The following is a 23,464-nucleotide window of genomic DNA, read 5'->3' as shown; positions in this document are numbered from 1 at the left end:
ATACACTAACTACACTGGGGATGTGTTGTCTGTGAGGATGTGTATGCTGGAATTCGTTTAGCCTGCAAAGCATTTCCGATTACCTTACTGAAATGGAGTCTCATCTCTTTCTGGGACCACATTCTCTATGTTTGGAAATGGTAAAGGTGAGCACTCCAACCTGTTCCGTATGCATCTGTGATCAGTGTCTTTAGAGGTGCAGGGGTGGAGGAAGAGTACCCTTATCCAAACATTCAGGGAGTACATCCACTAGTTTTGCGATGAAAGGATACGAGCTGGGACTATAATATGCATGTCCATATGAGGTGTCTCAGGGCAATACACGGACCTCAGCTAGCCCTGTAATGGGTGTAGGTGAAGTCTAGCTAGTAAATGCAAGCCTGCATATGACCTGTTTGAGATAGAGTCTCAATGTGATGGATTTATCTCGAAGCTAGAGACGATTATCTGGCTCTGTAACTGAAATCTCTCCTCTGGAAGGTATGCCTTTGCTAATTTGAAGTCAATTATAGCTCCTATGACCTCTATCCTCTGCGAATGGTTGAGCAATAACTTTCTCTAGCTCACTATCAGGCTCAACTCCCTGAACAGGTTGCAGATGGTCTCATGAGGCCTGTCTGATCAGCCAATTATCTAGATATAGACAGACATTAATTACTTGCCTCTACGTGTGTGGCCACCAAGGCTAGGCATTGTGTGAAGACTCTTGGAGCCACAGAGAGCACGAATGGCAGTATCTTGTACTGATAATGATTGGACCCTACTACAAAATGCAGATGCTTCCTGTGGGCTTGATGGGTCACAATATGGAAGTATGCATCCTTGAGGTCTAGAGCCACTAACCAGTCTTGTCTCATGCCTATAAAGAAGGGATGGTGGAGGCTAGCATTATTATTTATCCTTTGTATTATCGTAGTGCCTAGGAGCCGCAGTCATGGACCAGGACTCCACTGTGGTAGGTGCTGTACAAACAGAACATATCTGAGACTGTGTGTATAATTCTTCAGTCCTTTCAGATCAAGGATAGGAGAAACACCCCATCTCTTTTTGGAGTAAGAAAATATCACAAGTAGAAACCTTTTTGCCTGACTTCCAGAGATGGCAAAGCAGGGCAGCCACTTTTCAGTTGATTTTTGTGAGACACTTCCCGGAAGAATGATGGGGAAGCTGGTGGGTAGGATGCAGGGACCGAAATTGTTGAAAATAGTCTACTCTGAGACTGGAGTCTGAAGCGTTTCCATCTCAAGACCAGGGTATTGTTACCTAGTGATATCAGAGTGGCTCTGGAGTCCTATATTGAATGCAAAGCCTCATCAGTTCAGTTGCTGAATAGGTCTGTGCGCTCAAGAGCAAGTCCTCTACGGTATTCTGTACTACTTTTGGTACACTGGATGGTTGGTGCCACAAAGCCTTCCTGATTGTAACTGCCACAGCCATGGACCAAGATATGGTGTCAATGTAGAGATTTTTAAGATAACAGTTGATGTTCAGAGATTATGGCTTTAATTCCTCCCTGGTTTCTTGAGGAAGTTTGTTGAAAAAAAGGGGGACCCCTTGCCCCATGTAAAGAAATCATACTTCGTGACTATAACTTGGTATTTTGCTGTTCATAATTGGAGAGCAGCAGAGAAGTAAGCCTTTCCCCTCGCCCCCTTCCCACTATCTGGAGAAATTTAGCTTTTTCAGATCTTGTGGAATGGCTCTTGGAAGGTCAGGTTGTCTAGCTTTCCCTTAGACTACAGAGATTCCAGGGGCAGTTAGGTATAAAACAGTCTGAAGTCCCTCTGGAACACTAGATAACATTTTTTCCACTCTTTTTGCAGTTGGGGCAAGGTAGATGGCGTTTGCCAGAGCTTTTGCTGGCTCCAAAATGCCCTTCTTAACAGTCATTACTATCCTGCCCAGAAGTGCAAGATATCAAATAATTTGTGCACCTTTTCTTTGATTACTGAAGTCTCAATTTCTAAGGCGTCAGCAATCCAAGAGAGCAAGTTTTGAAGGCTCTGAAACAGTTAGGTGCTGGTATCAGGGATAATGAAGCTCCATCAAGAGATGATTGTGGATATTTAGAAGAGACTGATGGACACTGATCTGGTGGTTCAGGACCAGTTTCTTTTTTGTCTTTCAGTAACTCATGATTTGAGAACTTCAGTAACTCAGCCAGAGGTTATCGGTCTATTACAGGAGTGGAAGAGTGAGGTTCTCTGGCATGAAATGTTCAGGAGGACAGACTAGACGATCATGATGGTCCCTTCTGGCCTTAAAGTCTATGAATCTAATTCATCCTCCTTCTTATGCTGTTTAATAGGTACTGGCAGAGGCGCAGAAGGATGTCTTGAAATAAGCCTGTAGGAAGTCATGGATTCCGTGACTTTCCGGGACCTCTGTGACTTTTGCAGCAGCTGTTGCAACTGATCTCCGGGCCACCTGAGCAGCTTGGGCAGCCCCCAGGCCAGCCACACCGGCCGCAGCTGGGGCAGTCCCAGGCCACCCCCTCCCCGAGAGCACCCAAGCAATATGTCTTCATTATTTTTATTCTTGCACAGTATATGCAAAAATTCAACAGATTCAGTTTAAAAAAAACTTAAAGGAAAGTTATCTTCTCATCTCCCTTATAGTTTGCTCACTCAAGAAAACACATGCCTCACATTTTGCACACCTAACAGGGTAGTAGTGACTTCCTTTGAATGTGGAAACAGGAAGTGCTTGGGACAGTAGCAAAAAGCATGGGACAAAATGTTTCTCAGTTTCTGCAGGGAAAGAAGCACAGAAGATATATGTATATCAACTTTCTTTTAAATTTTACAAAGCTAACAAAGTTCTGCTTCGTAAACATTCAACAGCAAAAATATTTTAAAGGTAATTTAGAGGGGCTATCAACTTGAAATGTTTACATTTTTAATTAAAGTAGTTTTAAGGACTCTCTCTCTCTGCAAGTCTTCCTGCCAATTTATTATTTTACAAACACGTTTTCCTATTTTTTTTAAAAACACTTTTGTCTCCCTATTGCTGTCTGAAAAATCCACATAAACAGGGAAGACTGACTACTGAAAAGTAGTTGAACTGCATGTCTGTGAAGTGTTCTCCAATGTGAAAAGTCAAGTTGAAAAAGAAAAACGTTTAACTAATCTTTCAATACTAGTAATCTTTAGGGGATACTTGTAACATAAGATTTAAAAAATAAAGGAGGCCAACGGTTATCTTTCAGTTAGATGACACTCAAATATTAACACGTGATTATACTTTAAAAATTACACCAGTTCCAAGTTGTTTCCCCAATGATTCAATACCAAATTGCTTTCATTTTCCAAACTGTTAATGCTGCAAACTTATCCTGTGATCTGAAAGACAAGTTTTGTTTTGCTTTTCTTACTGTATACATCATCAGAAGAAACAATCTGCAAGTCAAATTCTGCCCTTAGTTACATGGCTTAGATCGGTTTAATAAAGCAGGATTTGACTTTGTAAATGTAACTTTCTGTCAGTGTGAACCAGAAGAAGAATCCATCTCTCTCAGCTATATTGGATCTGCAGTGCTAAGAGAAGTTAAAAGCAGTAAAAGTTTACTTCGTCGGAGAACCAAGAACCAAATACAAGTAGGAAGACAACATATCCTCACTTTGCTTCTTTCACACATTTCCCACACTCCATCATCGAAAGTCCTAGGGACAGGATCCTTGTTTTGGTATTTAGAGACATGTATAAAACACTTTCTGGTATTGTTTTAGATCACTTTTTTTTTTCTTCAATTGATAAAATACAAGAACACCAGATAGGATTAGGAAGAAACCTATGGGAAGTTGTTCTATAACTATGCAGTTAAGGGATTATCTGATGCTCTGAAGCAAGAATGTTTAAATCCCTATTCATTTTTGTCAATTCTAGTAAAATGTAACCATTCTGGCTACTGTTCCGATTCCTCACACTGATTCACTATTCCAACATGATTTTAGCAGCCAATATACTCATAAAGCCCTGAAGTTAGAAATTCACACTGTAGTATGCTTTTAGAAGGCATACAATAGTGTTCTAGTTCTAACTTATGGAGTCTACTAGAGTGGAAGCTTAGAGTCAAGAAAGAAATGTGATATACAATCAGAACACTGGCTTCTCAAATTTCCAATGATGCACAGTATTAGTTTTTCTAGTTCTTGTGGTTCCTGAGATCTCTGGAATGGTCACTAGTCTCTTGGCCCAGAAGTATTATTTTGGCACTGGTCCACTACTTCAAGGAAATCCTGGATCAGTGTCATTTTCAATCCATACTTTGTTTAGAGTTGCATCAGCAATTGTGTGATGCATCCATTTTTACAGAGTTATAAAACCAAGTGAAGCAGCATGTAATGGATTAAAACTCTGCAATACATATATTTTAAACATTTGCAAATTGGGATTTAAATTTAATTTCTCATTTGAAAGTTTTATTTGGTGCTCATGAATGGTGCCAAACTGACAGTTTTGGAGTCTCAAGACTTTTATTCACAGAACAGTTACAACACAGGCCACAGCAGTGAATAAAACAGCCTTAACCCTGATGTGAAGGGAGTTCTCGTAAGGGAGACAGGGTAGTTCATAGAGTTCAAACCTTCACCTCAAAAAAATATTAACTAGGATGCCAAATGTGGAAATGGTTTGTGAACTGAACATCAGCCCACTAGGAAGTGGGCCAAGACCACGAACCCATTTTATGCAGGCCAACATACATCCACCACTACTGCACAACAGATTGGGCTAGACTTTAACCAGGATAAAAGCTGAAATATTCTACACCTGGTTACAAATTACTTAATTATTCAATGCTGCTTTTTTTTTTTAAATGTAGTATTTATATATTAGCAAATAAAATAAACTTAGGGATAGTGCACCCAACCCCTCAAAAGCGTGGAAAGAAGAAGTTATGGGAAAAGACTTGTGCATTCCTTTCCACCTTCACATTGCTTACAAAACAGTCACCAACACTCCAATGCTCCATAAGGCTTTAAGGTATGTGTTGGGAAAGCAATACATACCCCAACTTCAAACTTACATTCGAATGCAAAATCTTAAGGGCCCACATTTGCTTTTATATCAGTTATATCAACAGATCAGCATGTATGAATGACTGTCACAATTTCTATGTATTTGGAAGTTATTTCGCCTTAATGTAGCTGACATTAGCTTGCTGTTCTGGCTAAAAACTAATAAAATACTTTACTGTCCTATACTCCCAATACATTTATGATTCTAGGACTCAGTACGAGGAATAATGTGGCCAAAGGACAGGGTCCCAGAGCATTTTAGATTTCTTGCAAAAGTGGTACAAAGAAAAGTGAGATGCTGCAGTGAAAAAAAATACATAAAGGGATGATGGATGGATTCATGAATTCATCAAGAGCAAGTCATGCCTGACTAATCTAATTGCCTTCGATGATGAGATAACTGGTTCTGTGGATGAGGGGAAAGCAGTGGACGTGTTGTTCCTTGACTTTAGCAAAGCTTTTGACATGGTCTCCCACAGTATTCTTGCCAGCAAGTTAAAGAAGCATGGGCTGGACGAATGGACTATAAGGTGGATAGAAAGCTGACTAGATTGTCGGGCTCAACGGGTAGTGATCAATGGCTCCATGTCTAGTTGGCAGCCGGTATCAAGCGGAGTGCCCAAAGGGTCGATCCTTGGGCTGGTTTTGTTCAATATCTTCCTTAATGATCTGGAGGATGGTGTGGATTGCAGAGGACACTAAACTAAGGAGAGGTAGATACGCTGGAGGGTAGGGATAGGATACAGAGGGCCCTAGATAAATTGGAGGATTGGGCCAAAAGAAATCTGATGAGGTTCAACAAGGACAAGTGCAGAGGACAGAAGAATCCCATGCACCGCTACAGACTAGGGACCGAATGGCTAGGCAGCAGTTCTGCAGAAAAGGACCTAGGGGTTATAGTAGATGAGAAGCTGGATATGAGTCAACAGTGTGCCGTTGTTGCCAAGAAGGCCAATGGCATTTTGGGATGTATAAGTAGGGGCATTAACAGCAGATCAAGGGACGTGATCGTTCCCCTCTATTCGACACTGGTGAGGCTTCATCTGGAGTACTGTGTCCAGTTTTGGGCCCCACACTACAAGAAGGATGTGGAAAAACTGGAAAATGTCCAGTGGAGGGCAACAAAAATGATTAGGGGACTGGAACACATGACTTATGAGGAGAGGCTGAGGGAACTGGGATTGTTTAGTCTGCAGAAGAGAAGAATGAGGGGGGATTTGATCACTGCTTTCAACTACTTGAAAAGGGGTTCTGAAGAGGATGGATGTAGACTGTTCTCAGTGGTAGCAGATGACAGAACAAGGAGTAATGGTCTCAAGTTGCAGTGGGGGAGGTTTAGGTTGGATATTAGGAAAAACTTTTTCACTAGGAGGGTGGTGAAACACTGGAAGTTTTTAAGGTGAGGCTTAACAAAGCCCTGGCTGTGATGATTTAGTTGGGATTGGTCCTGCTTTGAGCAGGGGGTTGGACTAGATGACTTCCTGAGGTCTCTTCCAACCCTGATATTCTATGATTTTTAAATTCTTATTCTCTGTATCGATTCATTTTTCACTGAACCATGAAAAATTCAAATAGTGATCCGTTTATTCTATGTTTTGGTTTTTGCCATTTCAATTAGATTTTTACAAAATAAAGAACTCTACCACTACTGCAACATAACAATTACGACACAGTGACATTAATCTGTCAGTAACTGAGCAATGGATACAGAGTGACTTTTTAAAATCAACCATATTCAAGCAGTCAGAACCTGCTTTTCAAAAATGTGTAGGGTATGAATTCCCCACCACTCTGCGATAAAACACGTCTGCTGCTTTCTTTAGTTCCCTGAAGAAGTTGGTAGGGATGTCAACATTTTAATTTCCTTTGTTACTGTGGTTGTCAGCAGAGTCAGATGTTCTAATTTTATATTCATTATCGGAGTGTTTGCTAGTCTCCAGCTGCTCTGCTGTAATGTAAAATCTTCATTCCAAGGTGAAATTCTGGTTCCCATTTGCATAGATTTGTCTCCATAGTGCTGAAAACTGTCAGAATTTAGATGGTTTAACCTTTCTTAAATTCTTTCTGCACCAGCAGCCCGTCCAATAGTTTTAGCTTAATCACCGTCTACACTGAGTTAACTTATCATTTGTATCCAAGATGACAAACCCCCTCCCATGCTTTCCTTAATGACCACCGTTGGTATTTGTTTTGTTCTTGGACACGATTCTCTATCGGTAGTGCCCTCAATCTGCCCCATAAGGACAATTGTCTGACTCCCTATCCCTTCCACTAAGGCCAGGTCTACCCTAGAAACTTTTGTTGATATAGTGTCAGTTCAGAGTGTGATTTTAATGATGTTTTATAATTGCAAAAGCACTATTTTAGGCACCAACTATAGTGAAACAAGTGTTTTGCCACTATAGCTTGTTTGGGAAACTGTTATAAGCTATACCAGCAAAAGCACATTTTTCCTCAAGAGAACCTGTTTCTATACTGGGAGGGTTTGTCAGTACACCTATATCAGCACACCTTTACTAGTGTAAACTAGACCCAAGTTTAGAAGTCCCAGGGATAGGGTCTGTTTGGAAAGGGTTGTGGAATAGTAGGAACTGTGTTTTCCCACATCATCCATTTGTTAACTCATCCAAGTGAGGGGATCCAACTCCTATTGCACCTGTGCTCCTGCAAAGAAGTGGTCCCTTCATAAGCATCAGCAGTTCAAAACAGATTTGAACGTCATTATTCAAACCATAGGGGCTATCTAACTATTGTTATTGTACTTAGCAGGGGAGCATTTCTTTGGTGTCCTTTGCTGCTGTGCATACTCGACAGAGATGCAAACTATGAAGGGGGTACTGGGAAAGAAACAAGCGACAAAAGAGACATAAAAACCAAGGTCTGCCGGAAGCAAGGCAGTGACAAGGAGAGAAACAGATCCCCATGTAACTGGACATTAGCATACATAAAATGATTTCACACTCAGCTGACACCAGGAACTAAACAACTTAATCTCTTGGCAAGTACACCTATTTTATAAGCATACAATATTTGACAAATGTGAACATGCAATAAGAGACTTCCAACTAATATGCACAAGAGATGAGTTAAGGGTGTATATGCCATCTTAATTTTGTCATTTTGTGACTTCAGCGCTCAACTCGTGTATGTGTGTGTTTTGCATTTTCTATCTTTACTGCACTTATATAACACTTGTTCATCTTGAGGTCTAGGGGGACTTTACAAAGATAAGAAAGAATACTTTAAAGCACCATCAAACTCAGGAGACAGAGTTGTGTGTGTAGACAGGAGGGAGGTTAGAAGCGACACCTGATTAAGAGCCCAAGTTAACTGCACAGTGAAGACGTACTCTCACAGGCCAAAGATCTAGGTTCCGTTCCAGGCAGCAAGTCACTTAAACCATGATGTTTCAGTTTCCCCAACTGTGAAAAGGGGTAATATTTCATAGTTGAGACAACCTGCTTGGTCCTGCACAAGTCATAACAAGAGCATTCTTGCCCCAGAGATCTACTTCCAGTTTGCAAGCTGACTTCAAAAAACAAGATGTATAAGGAGATTCAGGGGAGGGTTCTTGGGCAAATAGCAAAATAAAAAGATATAAGAATATTTACTTAAGTGAGGTGTTAGGCCTCACTAAAGTAAGTTCACAATAAGCAAAAAGTATTAAGGCCAATTAGTGGAAGAAGTGAACAGAATTCAAGTCCTCTGGACTCTCAAGCCCTAAAGCCAGTGCTTCTCAATGACCAGCCCATGGACCGGCACCAGTACCCGAGATCTCCCTGACACAGTTTAGGAAGGCAGCAAGCTAATCCCCGATAATCAAAAAGGTTGAGATACTATGCCCTAGGCTATGCGGGTTATTTTAGTGAGAAGAACAGCAATAGACAACCGATCATCAGGCAGTGGGATTTTCAAAAGCACTCCCTATTGTTCTAACCATTGAAGTCAATGGAAGTTTTACGATTGACTTCAGAGACCAGAGTTAGTCCAACGCTAAATGCTTTTGAAAATCCCACCATAGATTCCTGAAACATCTGTAATGTCTTTATTCATAAGTTGAATTTAAAATCAGAAATATAGGGCTGGACAGAAACTCAAGTAGTCACCTAGGCTATGGCTACACTACAGCTTATGTCGGCACAATTTATGCCACCCCCCCAACTGACATAAATGAATCACCCCCAAGTGACATAAATTACACCGACATAAGTGCCAGTGTGGACAGCTCTACTGCTCCTCGCAGAGGCTGGGGTAATTAAGCAGGCAGGAAAGCTCTCTCCCATCGGCTTAGAGTGGCTAATTCGGGAATTTATAGTGGCAAAGCTGTGCCCCTAGTCCAGCCCCCTGCACCGTGGCAGGCCCAAGTAGACCATCCCTGACAGGCGTTTGTCTAACCTATTCTTAAAAAACCCAAATGATGGGGATTCCACAACCTCCCCTGGTAACATATTCCAGAGCTTAAATATTCTCGTAGTTATAAAGTTATTTCTAATATCTAACCTAAATCTCTCTTGCTGCAGATTAAGCCCATTAGCTCTTGTCTTATCTTCAGTGGACATGGGGACCAACCGATCGTTGTCCTCTTCGTAACAGCCCTTTAAGACTTATCAGGTCCCGTCTGTCTTCTTTCCTGAAGACTAAATAGTTTTTTTAAACCTCTCCTTACATCATTTTTGTTGCTCTTCTCTGGACTCTTTCCAATACGGCCAGATCTTTCTTTAACTCACAGCAGTTCAAGTTAAAATAAATGTCAATGATCACAACTATCAAATCGAAACCAATTTCCTCTGGAATAAGGTGATGAACTACTCTTCAAAGGCGAGCTATAACAGTCAAATCATCACCATTTTTACTATAATCATACTCAGAAAAAGAACGTTAAAGGTTTTTCTTTCCTCTCAGAAGTTGCTGAACCATTTTATCCTCAGAATTAAAAAAAGAAAAAGAAAAATGTTCACCTTAGGGCACAGATGAAGCATGGAAAATTTAAGCCTCAAAGGTGATTACAATGACTAGTTGATGACAAATTTATAACAAACTGTTTTGCAACTAGAATTATAGACAAAAAGGCACTCTTTAAAAGTGAAAGTTAAATACTAGTGAGGAAAATAGAAAGGAGCATAAATTCTGGCAAATGAAGTGTAAAAATGTAATTAGGGAGTCCAAAAGAGAATTTGAAGACCAGCTAGCCAAAAAGAAATAGCCCCCCCCCCCAAAAAAAATTTAAGTACATCAGAAGCAGGAAGCCTGCTAAACAACCAGTAGGGCCACTGGACGATTGAGATGCTAAAGGAGCACTCAAGGATGATAAGGCCATTGCTGAGAAACTAAATGAATTCTTTGCTTCGGTCTTCACGGCTGAGGGCGTGAAGGAGATTCCCAAAACTGAGCCATTCTTTTTAGGTGACAAATCTGAGGAAATGTCGCAGATTGAGGTGTCAGAGGAAGTTTTGGAACAAACTCAAACTAAACAGTAATAAGTCACCAGGACCAGATGGCATTCACCCAAGAGTTCTGAAGGAACTCAAATGTGAAACTACAGGACTACTAACTGTAGTTTGTAACCTATCATTTAAATCAGCTTCTGTACCAAATGACTGGAGGATAACTAATGTGATGCCAATTTTTTTAAAAGGGCTCTAGAGGTGATCCTGACAATTACAGGCTGGTAAGCCTGACTTCAGTACTGGGCAAACTTGCTGAAACTATAGTAAAAAGTAAAATTGTCAGATACATAGATGAACACAGTTTGTTGGAGAATAGTCAACATGCTTTTTGTAATGGGAAATCATGCCTCACCAATCTACTAGAATTCTTTGAGAGGGTCAACAAGCATGTGAACAAAGGGGACCAAGTGGATATAGTGTACTTAGATTTTCAGAAAGCCTTTGGCAAGGTCCCCCACCGAAGGCTCTTAAGCAAAGTAAGCTGTCATGGGATAAAGAGGGAAGATCCTCTCATGGATTGGTAACTGGTTAAAAGAAAACAAAGGGTAGGAATAAATGGTCAGTTTTCAGAATGGAGAGAAGCAAATAGTGTTGTCCCCCTGGGGTCTGTTCTGGGCCCAGTCCTTTTCAACATATTCATGAATGATCTGGAAAAAGGGGTAAACAGGGAGGTGGCAAAATTTGCAGATGTTACAAAACTACTCAAGATAGTTAAGTCCCAAGCAGACTGTGAAGAGCTACAGAAGGATCTCTCAAAACTGGGTGATTGAATTTCATCTGCCGTATTGTTGCCCAATGTTGATAAATGTAAAGTAATGCACATTGGAAAACGTAATCCCAACTATACATATAAAATGATGGGGTCTAAACTGGCTGTTACCACTGAAGGAGATCTTGGAGTCATTGTGGATAGTTCTCTGAAAACATCCACTCAATGTGCAGCGGCAGTCAAAAAAATTAACAGAATGTTGGGCATCGTTAAGAAAGGGATAGATAATAAGAGCGCAAATATCATATTGCCTCTATATAATTCCATGGTACTCCACATCTGCATGGAGTATTCAAGATGTGGATCGCCAAACCTCAAAAAAGATACATCGGAATTGGAAAAGGTTCAGAAAAGGGCAACAAAAATTATTAGGGGTATGGAACGGCTGCCATATGAGAAAAGATTAATAAGACTGGGACTTTTCAGCTTTGAAAAGAGACGACTAAGAGGGGATAAGCTAGAGGTTTATAAAATCATGACTGGTGTGGAGAAAGTAAATAAGGAAGTGTTATTTACTCCTTCTCATAACACAAGACCTAGGGGCCACCAAATGGAATTAATAGGCAGCAGGTTTAAAACAAACAAATGGAAGTATTTTTTCTACACAATGCACAGTCAACCTGTGGAACTCCTTGCCAGAGGATTTTGTGACCCTCCCCAGCCCAGTGCAAATGAGCGAATGAGGGAGCTACAGAGGATGGAGTGAGCGGGGTGCAGTCTCGGAGAAGGCGTAGGGCAAGGGCGTTCGGTTTTGTGCGATTAGAAAGTTGGCAATCCTATGTGAAGGCCAAGACTATACATAACAAGGTTCAAAAAAAAAAAAAAAGAACTAGATAAGTTCGTGGAAGATAGGTCGATCAATAGCTATTAGGCAGGATGGGGTCTTTAGCCTTTGTTTGCCAGAAGTTGGGAATGGGCGACAGGCGGTGGATCACTTGATGATTACCTGTTCTGTTCACTCCCTCTGGGGCACCTGGCATTGGCCACTGTCGGAAGACAGGATACTGGGCTAGATGGACCTTTGGTCTGACCCAGTATGGCCGATCTTATGTTTTTATTCACCATTGCTATAATAAAGTCCAATGGCTTTTGCCCAATTTTCCCAAATTTAAGATATCTAGCACTGAGTGTTAAATATAGTCTATTTAACATAATATAAATATAGTCTATTTAACACACACACACACTAAATATACCCCTTTTATTTGCCCTCCATAAAATAATCTCTTGTGGTGGTGGTTTTGGGTTTTTTTGTGTGGGAGAAGTTCGAAAAAAGTTACTCTGTTCACATTTTATTATACTTTCAATTTAAGAACATAAGAACAGCTATACTGGGTCAGATCAAAGGTCCATCTAGCCCAGTAATCTGCCTTCCGACATATATTACACTTTACAAACAATAATCTTCACCTTCATGATACTGTGTTGAAATGTGATATCACAAATATTACCATTTTGAGTCCAGAGGATGTTCAGTAGTTTTGACATATCGGGTCTGTAAACAAGTCCCATCAAAACACACTGTTACACTTAATTCGTAACTTAAAATGTAATCCTATAATTTATAAAAAAGTCAGCCTGTAGTCAAATTTACATAAAATGTAACACAGATGAAGATGGTTAACAAATACCACTTGAAACTACTAAATACATGGAACCTCCCTCAAGAGGGTTTCTCCAAGCGTATGTATCAATACTACAAAATTTTCATACCACATCTGACTTGAACCAATTATTTATAAACAGTAGCTGAGGAAAGGTTAACAGAAGAAAAACCCAAGAACAGTACTGGCAACATGCGTGAAGGAAATTTACAGAGTGACTGATTTTCTAGCCCTCTAAAGCAAAAACTTTATGTTTACAATAAAACAAAGCATGCTTCTGTATCTAGCTACAGTCATTTTTAAAGATTCAAAGCTCTAGACTCCGAATAACTTTCCTAGGGACCACATGAAAGAAGCAGAGATGGAATTATAACCAAATTATAAAGTCTATTTACCTCACATTTTTACTTTAACTACACATCTACATATTCGTACAAATATTATATTAAACTGTGTATATATAAATTCAATGTGTGTTTATGCAAGGTTTTTTTACTCCACAAGACCATTAAAATATCTTAAACGAAAACAGCATTATTGCAACATTATATGGTGACAAATTTTAAGAATTGAGGAAGTTCTCTCAAACCTCAGTTGTCTCCAAAATATGCACATTTACATGTAAGCAGTGTTGTTGTAGCCATGTCAGTCCAAGGATATTAGAGGGAAAAGATGGATGAGGTACATTAGCATCTCAGAATTATGACGAACACCAGAGTTACGAACTCACAGGTCAAACACACACCTCATTTGGAACCAGAAGTACACAGACAGCAGCAGAGACAAAAAATAATAATACAGTACAGTACAGTGTTAAATGTAAACTACTACAAAAATCAAGGGAAAGTTTAAAAAAAGATTTGACAAGGTAAAGAAACTGTTTCTGTGCTCGTTTTATTTAAATTAAGATGGTTAAAAGCAGTATTTTTCTTCTGCATAGTAAAGTTTCAAAGCTGTATTAAGTCAATGTTCAGTTGTAAACTTTTGAAAGAACCATACATTTTGTTCAAAGTTACAAACATTTCCGAGTTATGAACAACCTCTATTGCTGAGGTGCTCATAACTCTGAGGTTCTACTGTGATATCTTTATTGGACCAACTTCTGTTGGAGAGAGAGAGAAGCTTTCGAGCTTACACAGAGCTCTTCTTCAAGCCTGGAAAATTAACTCAGGTATGTCTACATGGCAAAGAAAAACCCGTGGCTCACCTGTGCCAGCCAACTCAAGCTCACAGGGCTCAGGGCTGTTTCACTGCTGCGTAGACCCTGTGCGGGTCCTACAGCCAGGGCTTCAGCCTGAGCCTGGAAGTCTACACAGCACTGAAACAGCCCCCCAGACCAAGCCCTGTGAGCCGGAGTCAGCTGGCATGGGCCAGTCAGGGATTTTCTTTGCTGTGCAGACATTGACTCAGAGTGTCACTGCTAAATACAAGGTGGAACAGACTGCTTAGCATAAAGAAAAGGAGGACCTGTGGCACCTTAGAGACTAACAAATTTATTTGAGCATAAGCTTTTGTGAGCTACAGCTCACTTCATCGGATACATCGGGGTGTTACCAGCTGAAGGGCTCGCCCCCTTCTCAGCAGACCCCGCCTGGCGTGGGACAGGTGGCAGCTGCCTGGCCATGGCGGGGTTGGTCCCAGCCTTTCACCCCACATCACAATTCCACCTTGAACCTGACCTCTGACTAGGAGCAGCAATGGCCCAGTGGCCTGAGCACAGGGACGGGAATAGCCTTGGTGCTGTGCCTAGCTCTCCCATTATTTGCTCATGACCTTCTGATTACTCAATTTTAATCAAAGTGGACACTGATTTGGAGGCGATCACCCATAAATGGCACTTTTGGAAGATGCTGGCGTTCAGTGCAGTGCCTCTGGAAATCAGGCATAAAAGTGTCCCCAGTTAGGCATCCAAAATTACTGACAGCACATTAAAAGTTTTGCTCTGAAACTCCACCTCAGTTACTCCATCTGTAAAAGGGGAACAATGCTTGAAACTTCTGTCAAAACCTCTGACATCTACTGATGAAAAGTTCTATTTAAGTGCAAGTAATAGTATTAAAATTAGAATCTATACACACAGTGGTTCTTTTATTAACGGTCTTCCAAGGGTCCAGGGAAAAAATAATTTTCCTACTACAAGTGGTAGTAGGTAATAGTTAAATTGTTTTCAAACATATCCTGTTACAAACACTTCCCATCCCAGACCTCTCACCTCCCATTCCCTACAGAAACTCAGGGCTTGTCTACACTGGCAATTTACAGCGCTGCAACTTTTTCGCTTAGCGGTGTGAAAAAACACCCCCCTGAGCGCAGCAAGTTTAAGCGCTGTGAAGCAACAGTGTAGACAACTGGGAGCTCACTTGAGCTGTAGCTCACGAAAGCTCATGCTCAAATAAATTGGTTAGTCTCTAAGGTGCCACAAGTCCTCCTTTTCTTTTTGCGAATACAGACTAACACAGCTGTTACTCTGAAACCTATTAAAGATACAGGATCAAAATAAGCTTGCTTTAATTCGGTAGGTAGGTATGCATGGTGTCTTCCAGTCTGCTGTTTAATTTTAAACTATTCCTAGCCATTACAGTTGTGAAGAGTGTTCTGAATACAAACGTGATGCAGTGGTGTCATGCTGGGTTTGCAAAAAGCAGCTCCACTGCCCCAGCTGCTGCTCAGAACTTTCCCAAGCAGCAGCACAATGAAACTTGGGACATTCTGGATACTGTCAGTGATGCTGTATAGAACTCTGTGGGTAGTAATGAAAACGAGCTGCAAAGGAAAGCTATGTGAAGCCCTAGTTTTGTGTTTGTTAGTACCATATCTTTCCACTCAAACCACTTTGATTCAAGACCACAAAACGGCATGGAGAGATTAGTCTTCTTGTGTGTTAGAAAACACAAACTCTTCTTTGAAAATTGTCCATAGGGATCCCCATTCTGAGAAAAATATGCTCCCAGAAACCTCTAGTAAGCAGCAGCTATGGAGGGTCACTAATGCTGGTTAATCTTCTAAGAAGAGGGATTCACAGGGTAACTATGGGAAGAACAACAACTCACTCATATGGATCCACCCTCTTTGACCACCGTCCCCATTTTTTAAGTCTCCAGTTAAGGATTCAAGAACTAACAGAGTGAACTAAAACACAAATCGGACCCCTCTTGCTCTCAAAACCAGAGTGAGGGAGAAGGACGAGAAAGCACAGGGACATAACCAGGGTGGGGCAAGCAGGGCAGCCGCCCAGGGCACAGAGCAACGGGGCGCAAAAATGACAAAAAAATGGTAGCGGGGCTGATACACTCCCTCGCCCTTTGGAAACGGGGCAGAGGTGCGTTACAGCCCCACCGTTGAGTCAGTAGTACAGCCCTGGCTATCGGGGCAGTGCAGCCTAGCGACCAGAGTCAGTAGTGGTGGTGAGCTGGGCCACCACCCTGGGGTGGGTGGTGGCCAGGATAGGAGGACCTGGGCCTGCCCTCTCCACCGGACAGCTTGGCGGGGATCCTACCAAAACACGATGAGCCCGTCTATGGTCCTACAACCGCTTCCCTGCAACATTTCCCTGAGTCACTTTCTAACCGATTCTCTGCAGTTTGCTGTCTCCGAGTCTCCACAGTCTCTCCCCTCTCTGCGGGATCCCAAGCCTGTGTGTCGGGGTCCATCTGCATCTTGCTGGCCTCCTGTTCCTGGAGTGCAGGCGGTCCTACCACAGGAGTCAGTTGTGCACCTCCTTCCTCATCTGCGGTCAGTCCCAACTGAGCTGCTCTGCTGCCTTTTATATCCTGTCTCCAGCTGGAACATAGCCAGCAGAGCCACGGGGGCGTGGCCTCCTTGGCCCAGAGAGGAGGATTAATCCCTGCTGCATGCAGGGCTGATGCACTCAGTCACACACCCTCTTCCTTAAGATGGTATCTGGGAGCTGTCTTCCTTGCCCTTCTTCCCCTCCCTCACGGGAGAAGTCATCTGCATCTGCCTTGGCCTTCCCTGGCCAGTGCAGCACATGGAAGGCATAAGGTTGGAGGGAGAGGTACTACCGCATGATTCACACATTGGTTTCCTTCATACTATGGATCCGTCGGAGGGGTGCGTGGTCAGTTACCAAAAGAAAGGGGTTCTCTAAGAGGTAATACCTTAAGGTGTCGACCGCACACTTAACGGCAAGGGCCTCTTGTTCTACCATGGAGTAGTGGGTCTCCCAGGGCAACAACTTGCGGCTGAGGTACAGGATTGGGCGCTCCTCCCCCTCTAGTTCTTGTGACAACACTGCTCCCCGTCCTGCCTCCGAAGTATCTGTTTGGAGGATGAAAGGTTTTGGGAAGTCAGGCTGGGACAACACTGGCTCTCGTAGGGCTTGGAAGATGGCCTCACAGTCCTCTGACCACTGGACTTTCCGTAGTTGGGAGTTTATTGTCAAGTCCATCAGTGGAGTGGCAAGTGTGGTGAAGTTGAGCACAGATGGTAGTAGTACGCAGCCAGCCCTAAGAATTTCCGTACTTGTCCCTTTGTCGTGGGGGTGGGGTAGTCCCATAAGGCCAGCACCTTTTCTATTAAGGAGCATAGCTTTCCCTTACCCACAGTGTAGCCCAGTTAAGTCACCTCCCGCTGGCCTAAATTACACTTGCCCAGGTTTGCGGTGAGGCCTGTGACTCCCAGGGCTTGCAGTACGCTGATGAGATGTTCCTTTCAGCCCACGCTATAGTCAACAATATCGTCGATGTACACAGCAGCATACAAATTATGGAGGCTCAGTATTTGGTTCATAAGCCGTTGGAAGGTGGCTGCAGCCCCATGCAACCCAAAAGGCATCATGGAGGACTTGTATCTTCTTGGGGAGCGGACGGTGGTTCTCTCTCACTTTCTGTCCAGGGATGGTGGCGATGTGATGGCTTCTCACATTCGTTCACATTCACACATTCGTTCTCCCTGACCAGGCTGGCAAGATGGACGGGAAGGCTGACATTAGTGGTCATAACTGATCCTGCTATTCGGGGTTGAGCTACTGGATGATTGCCACTGGCCCTGGTTCAGAGGGTTTGTCGGCCAGCAGCCCCAACTCGGGTTCCAGGAGGTATAGTGCAATCATCAGGCCTTCCCAATCCTTCCAGGCCTTGAGGAGGTTCACGTGATAAACCTGTGCGCCTCTCCTGAGTCCTGGTAGCCATATCTTGTAGTCAACAGGCCCAACCTATCTAGTTACCTTGCGGGGCCCTGACACTTGGCCAGCAGCTTAGACTCTGAGGAGGGTAACAACAACAGGACTTGGTCTCCAGGCTCAAAGGTCCTCATCTTCATTCCCCTGTTGTACTGGCTCTCTTGGGCACATTGGGCCCGCAACAGGTTCTACCACGCCAAGGTACCCAAGATAGGGGGACCCAGGTCCACGCTCTCCACCGGGTCCTAACCGCCACCAGCTTGTCAGGGATCCTACCGAAACACGCCGAGCCCATCTATGGTTCTACAACCGCTTCCCTGCAACCTTTCCCTGGGTCGCTTCCTACCAGATTCTTTGCAGTTTCCCGTCTCCGGATCTCCCTGGTCTCTCCCCTCTCTGTGGCATCCCGAGCCTGTGTGTCAGGTTCCGTCTGCCTCTTGCTGGCCTACGCTTCCTGGAGTGCAGGCGGTCCTATACCAGGAGTCAGTAGTTCACCTCCTTTCTTATCGGCGGTCAGCCCTAACTGAGCTGCTCTGCTGCCTTTTATATCATCTCTCCAGCTGGAGCATACCCAGCAGAGCCACGAGGGCGTGCCCTCCTTGGCCCAGAAAGAAGGATTAACCCCTGCTGCACCAGTGCTGATACATCCCATCACAGAGTGCAAACATGTTTACTCACCCTGGGTGCTAAAATGCCTAGTTATGACTCTGATGCAATCCATAATTTTTAGTGTCCACCAAAGTTATGAATTATCCGTATGGTAAGGGACTGAACTTCTGCCCCACCACAGACCAAATATGATGCTAACGTGGAGAACTAAGAGTTTTCCCACCGACTCCACCTCAAAGAATTATTTCACAACAATGACACTCTACTCACAGTTACCACGTCCCCACGGATATCATAAGGAAAAAAGTGATCTAGCTGACCACCACAGAGCAGATGAAATCACACTCTTGACCGTTACATTGATTGCGTCAGGAAAAAAAATCCTAAACAAACATCACATCAACCAAAATCTCTCCAGCTCCGAGAGGACAGCTACACAGTCCCTGAAATCTAACCACCAGACAGTGATCAAACCAGCAGACAAAAGAAGGCACCACTGTAGTCCTCAACTATGACGACTACATTAATGAGGCCAACCAACAAGTCTCCAACACCACCTTCTATGAAGAACTAAAGGTGACTTCAGACCACAATTTCCCCAGGAATTTAAGGATATCAAATCCTTCCCCAAACAACTCCAAGAGAAACTCTACAAACTCATCTCCCACAAATCTGCTCCGGGGAACTTTTACATGCTTCCTAAGATACACAAACAAGAGAACCCAGGCAGACCCACCAGATCTAACCATGGCTCTCTTACTGAAGGAATATCAGCACTGTTAGAAACCATCCCCAAACCTCTCATCACACAAAAGGTTCAGCTTCCTCCAAGACACTGACTTCCTCCACAAACACAACATTAACAACCGCAGTGAGAACAGCATTCTTGCCACTATGTATATGTCACCTCCCTATACACTATGCACTGTAAGATTTCTAGATACTTGAACACTGTCGTTATTTCTAAACAAAGTTTCCTTTCACACTTTCATTTAGAACTCTCTCAAACAACTGGAGACGAACTATTTAAAAACGTGGATATTTTCTTCACAATAGCCCTCCATTAATGTCATGTAAACAAATGATACAAAGAATTTCACAAGACAAACAGGATATACATATTTTCTCCAAATATAAGTCGATTTGTAAAATACCAGCTTGTCATTCTGCTTTATGAAAACCTGGTGGCCCTTTTACTCTGTATTTAGTGACACTAACAACTGACATTACCAGTTTGCTTCAATATGTCCTATGTCGTGGTTGTTACTGAAACAAATGTCCAGGGAAAAAACCAAGTATTAGTTACAAGATGTTCACATTTTTAAATACTGTGTGTGTGTGTGTGTGTGTGTGTGTGTGTGTGTGTGTGTGGAGAGAGAGAAAGAACAGTGTATATCAAAGAAAATATCAATTTCCCATATTTCTTACTATGTTGCTGTTAATGAGGGAGTTTTTTTAGTCTCAGAAACATTCTATTAAAAATTTCATCATTGCAATGTAGTGTCCAGAGTCTTTCCTAACAACTTCTTCATTTTCTCCTTCCTCCAATAAAATAAATGAATCACAGAATTTTCTGCTATTTCCCCCCCTTCCCTAACAAGTGCCACTCCACAAGAGAATCCAAGATGTTTTGCAAGACAAGCATGTAGACCTTCATCTTGCAAATACTAAGCCTTTGCCACATATGTAGCAGTGAATTTCTGAAGGCCTCTTGTACTCAGCAAAATACTGCATTGTTTTAAAGTGAATCTCACAGTTTAGAGCTATTTGTGTATACCATAAGCTCCCCTTCTATCAAAGATGCAAGACAGACTTCCCTTATCCTCTTCAACACTCCCCACAAATAGAACTTTAATATAATATCCATAATTGGTTAGCACCTTTCATGCTTTGATCTTTAAAACCAAAAATCTTGTGGCAAACCTTTAAAAATTTGTTTGCCAAGAAAAAGCAGAAGCCAAGGAAATACCTTACATGTATTGCAATGCACTTCACAACTGAGAGGAAAAAAAGAACCTAATGTTCTCTCTTTTCCGACAAAAATACCTGCTGATAGCCAGCCCACATAAACGGCTACAGTGCTGCCACCATCACAGAACTCTTTAAAGGAATGAGACTTAAAGGAAGGAGACTACTTATCTCAATGATGGCATACTGTCAAAAGCCTAAGTGACATTATAATTAAATATTATGTATTTATTTATTTTTTTTATAAAACACCCAATTCCAACAAGGCTCTATAATTACAACGTAAACACTACTATTATGTCCAATTAACACACACAAAAGCCACAAACAACTAATTTATTGTGCTATTTTGTTTAAACAGCTTTGTTACTTGGTCTGGGGGTAGCCCTGTTACTGTTTGTTTGTAGTAACCCACAAGATACGTTTCAGAGTAACAGCCGTGTTAGTCTGTATCCACAAAAAGAAAAGGAGTACTTGTGGCACCTTAGAGACTAACAAATTTATTTGAGCATAAGCATACTGGTCACTTTCCGGGCATTCAGGAAGGAGCGCTTTGCTGTGAAGAACTCAGCTCATCAAGACCCCCCCCTCCCATCAAGACCCCCCCCATACTTGGGGACTGGTCCTGCTTTGAGCAGGGGGTTGGACTAGGTGACCTCCTCAGGTCCCTTCCAACCCTGATATTCTGGGATTCTATGATCACCTGACACCAACATGTCATCCCCAAACTGATGGCTCCGGACTCTCTACCCCTCATTGTCTTCTGCACCCCCCTCGACTGCTGGGGTGTCATCCCCCCCAAACCCACCACTGCAATTCAGCAGCTCAGTGGCTCCCCCCGCTCCCCCCCACTCCACCTCGGCAGCTCACTTTCCCCCGCCACACACATACTCAGGGTCCCCCTCCCCCACCAGCTCAGGCTCTTCCCCCCCACCCCGGACAGCTAAATGGCTCCCCCTCACCACGGCAACTCAGGGGCCCCTCCCTCTCCCTTCCCCCCAGCTGGGCAGCTCAGGCACCCCCCCCCATACACACATTCAGGCCCTCCCCTCCCCCAGGCAAGCCCCCTCCGGACCTCGGCACCCCCCGCTCCCTCCACACCTGCCACACACCTACCTGGGTCCCAGCCGAGCCCCGAGTGGGGGTAAGGAAGCCGTTGGTGCCCGAGCCCAGGGAGCCCCCCCACAGCTCCCTGCCCGGTGCAGGCTCGGGGGGGGGAGGGGGGCGCAGCCAGGTTTCCGGGCACAGGCGGGAGGGGCGCGGGCAGGACCCTGCAGCCCGCCTGCCCCCCGGGGCGGCGGGACTGGGGGGCCTATCGGCGGGGGTGACGGCAGACGAGGCCGCAACAGGAGACACCCGGGAGAAGGCGGGCGGGCCAGAGGCCGGAGTGGAAGGGGGGGGCCGAAGATGGGGAGCGAGCTGCCAAAGGGAGGGCGCCCGCCACCCCTCACGCGGATCGAGGGCAGAAGGGGGAGGGGGGGCGACCCTTCAACGTGAGGCGCCCGCGACCGCCACTACCGTCCCCGCTGAAAGCTCCACCTCCTCCACCCAGAAACTCGTGACGTAAACCGCAGGGGCCGTCAAAGCCGGGGCCTACGGGGCGGGGAGCGCTTGAGGAGAACGTCATCCCGCCGGACAAGACCTGTAGGCTCACGCACAGCACGCCAACCCTCTCGCGCTCCTCACAACGCGACCTGGGAACGCTGGGGGGGAAGTAACGCGGCTCCCGGTGGCGCATGCGCAGTGGGAAAGCCACCCGTTGTTGCGATTCCGGCGCGTGCGCCTGAAGAGCGGCGCGGGAGGCTTCTGTCAAAGCTTCTTCATAGGCAGGGTCGTTGAAAGAACCTGTCTTCGCACCATCTCGCTGTGCGCGTGCGCATGCGCAATTAGACTCCCCTGAGGCGCCAGGATGATGCCCTGTGACCCTTGAGGGCCTGCAGGAGCTGTGGTAGGGCAGCTGGGGGCTGGGTTCTCACTAGCTGCCCTTGGGCCACCATTGGCCTTAGCCTACTGCTGCCAACCCCGTGCCCCTGCCCTAGAGCTATAGGGGAGTCTCCACTCGCTGTATAGGAGCTTTGACACACAGTGGGGCAAGAGTGCTGCCAGGCACCAGCACTTAGTTGACATCAGGTTTGGGGGAGGGAGGTGTTCCCCCCAAATTGCAGGGACACTCCACAGTGTGGGGGAGAATGGGAGGGTCAGGCAGGAGGAAGAATTTGGGCACCTCTGTTTCTCCATGGGTGTAGGCACTGTTTGCTGGCTATGCACAGTCCTGTCTGCCGCCTTCTGGGCCACCGGCTGAGGGGTGCATTGAAATTAGGCTTGGATGGAGTCGATTTTTAAAGGTAAACATCAATTCTACCATACACACATGCAGCAAGTGATATACAAATATTTCCATCAGTAATTGAAATTTACAGATAAGCAAAATAACTAAAAAGCTACACGAGGACTTATTAGAGTCAAACTGTACTGATTTAGGCTTTTGAATAAGGCTTGTTCGAATAGCCTAGCAAATGAATGGTAAAAACAGTTCCGGTTTGTTGACTTAAGAATATTTACTTTGTATATTTTGACATGATGTTAATTTGTTTAAAGTTTATAAAGCTTTAATTTTTTGACTCTCAACAGTTACTGTCATTAAATTATCTGACCTCCCCAGTTTCTCTCAGCTGTGAAAATCTAAATCTATCAAAATTAAAAAATGCTTAAAGCCCATAATTTCATGCAACTATGAACATTTAAATAGATAAAAGTTTAAAAGAAATGCTTAAACATTGATATCCGTCAAAATTAAAATATAAATTTTTTTGCCAACCCTAAGAATAATGTACCAAAGAGGCTCAAAGAAGGGAGCTTGTAGGGGGAGCAATTTTTTACCACAAAGTGAGACCGTTGCCAATCACACT

The 23,464-nt window shown here is 43.8% G+C and overlaps 1 protein-coding gene across 1 annotated transcript in view; it reads right to left on the bottom strand.

The window, feature by feature from the left end:
- The window catches only part of MAP3K2 (mitogen-activated protein kinase kinase kinase 2), an 88,462-nt gene extending 66,704 nt beyond the window's left edge, over positions 1-21,758 (bottom strand). The window contains exon 1 of the mRNA XM_074966768.1: positions 21,672-21,758. The gene's annotated coding sequence lies outside the window, so the exon portion shown is untranslated. The remainder of the gene's footprint in view (positions 1-21,671) is intronic.
- Positions 21,759-23,464: the final 1,706 nt, after the last annotated feature.

Source organism: Natator depressus, chromosome 11 (assembly GCF_965152275.1).
Source record: "Natator depressus isolate rNatDep1 chromosome 11, rNatDep2.hap1, whole genome shotgun sequence".
Classification (NCBI taxonomy): Eukaryota; Metazoa; Chordata; order Testudines; family Cheloniidae; genus Natator; species Natator depressus.
The sequence above is the reverse complement of the archived record's forward strand: the minus strand, read 5'-3'. Positions and strand labels throughout refer to the sequence as shown.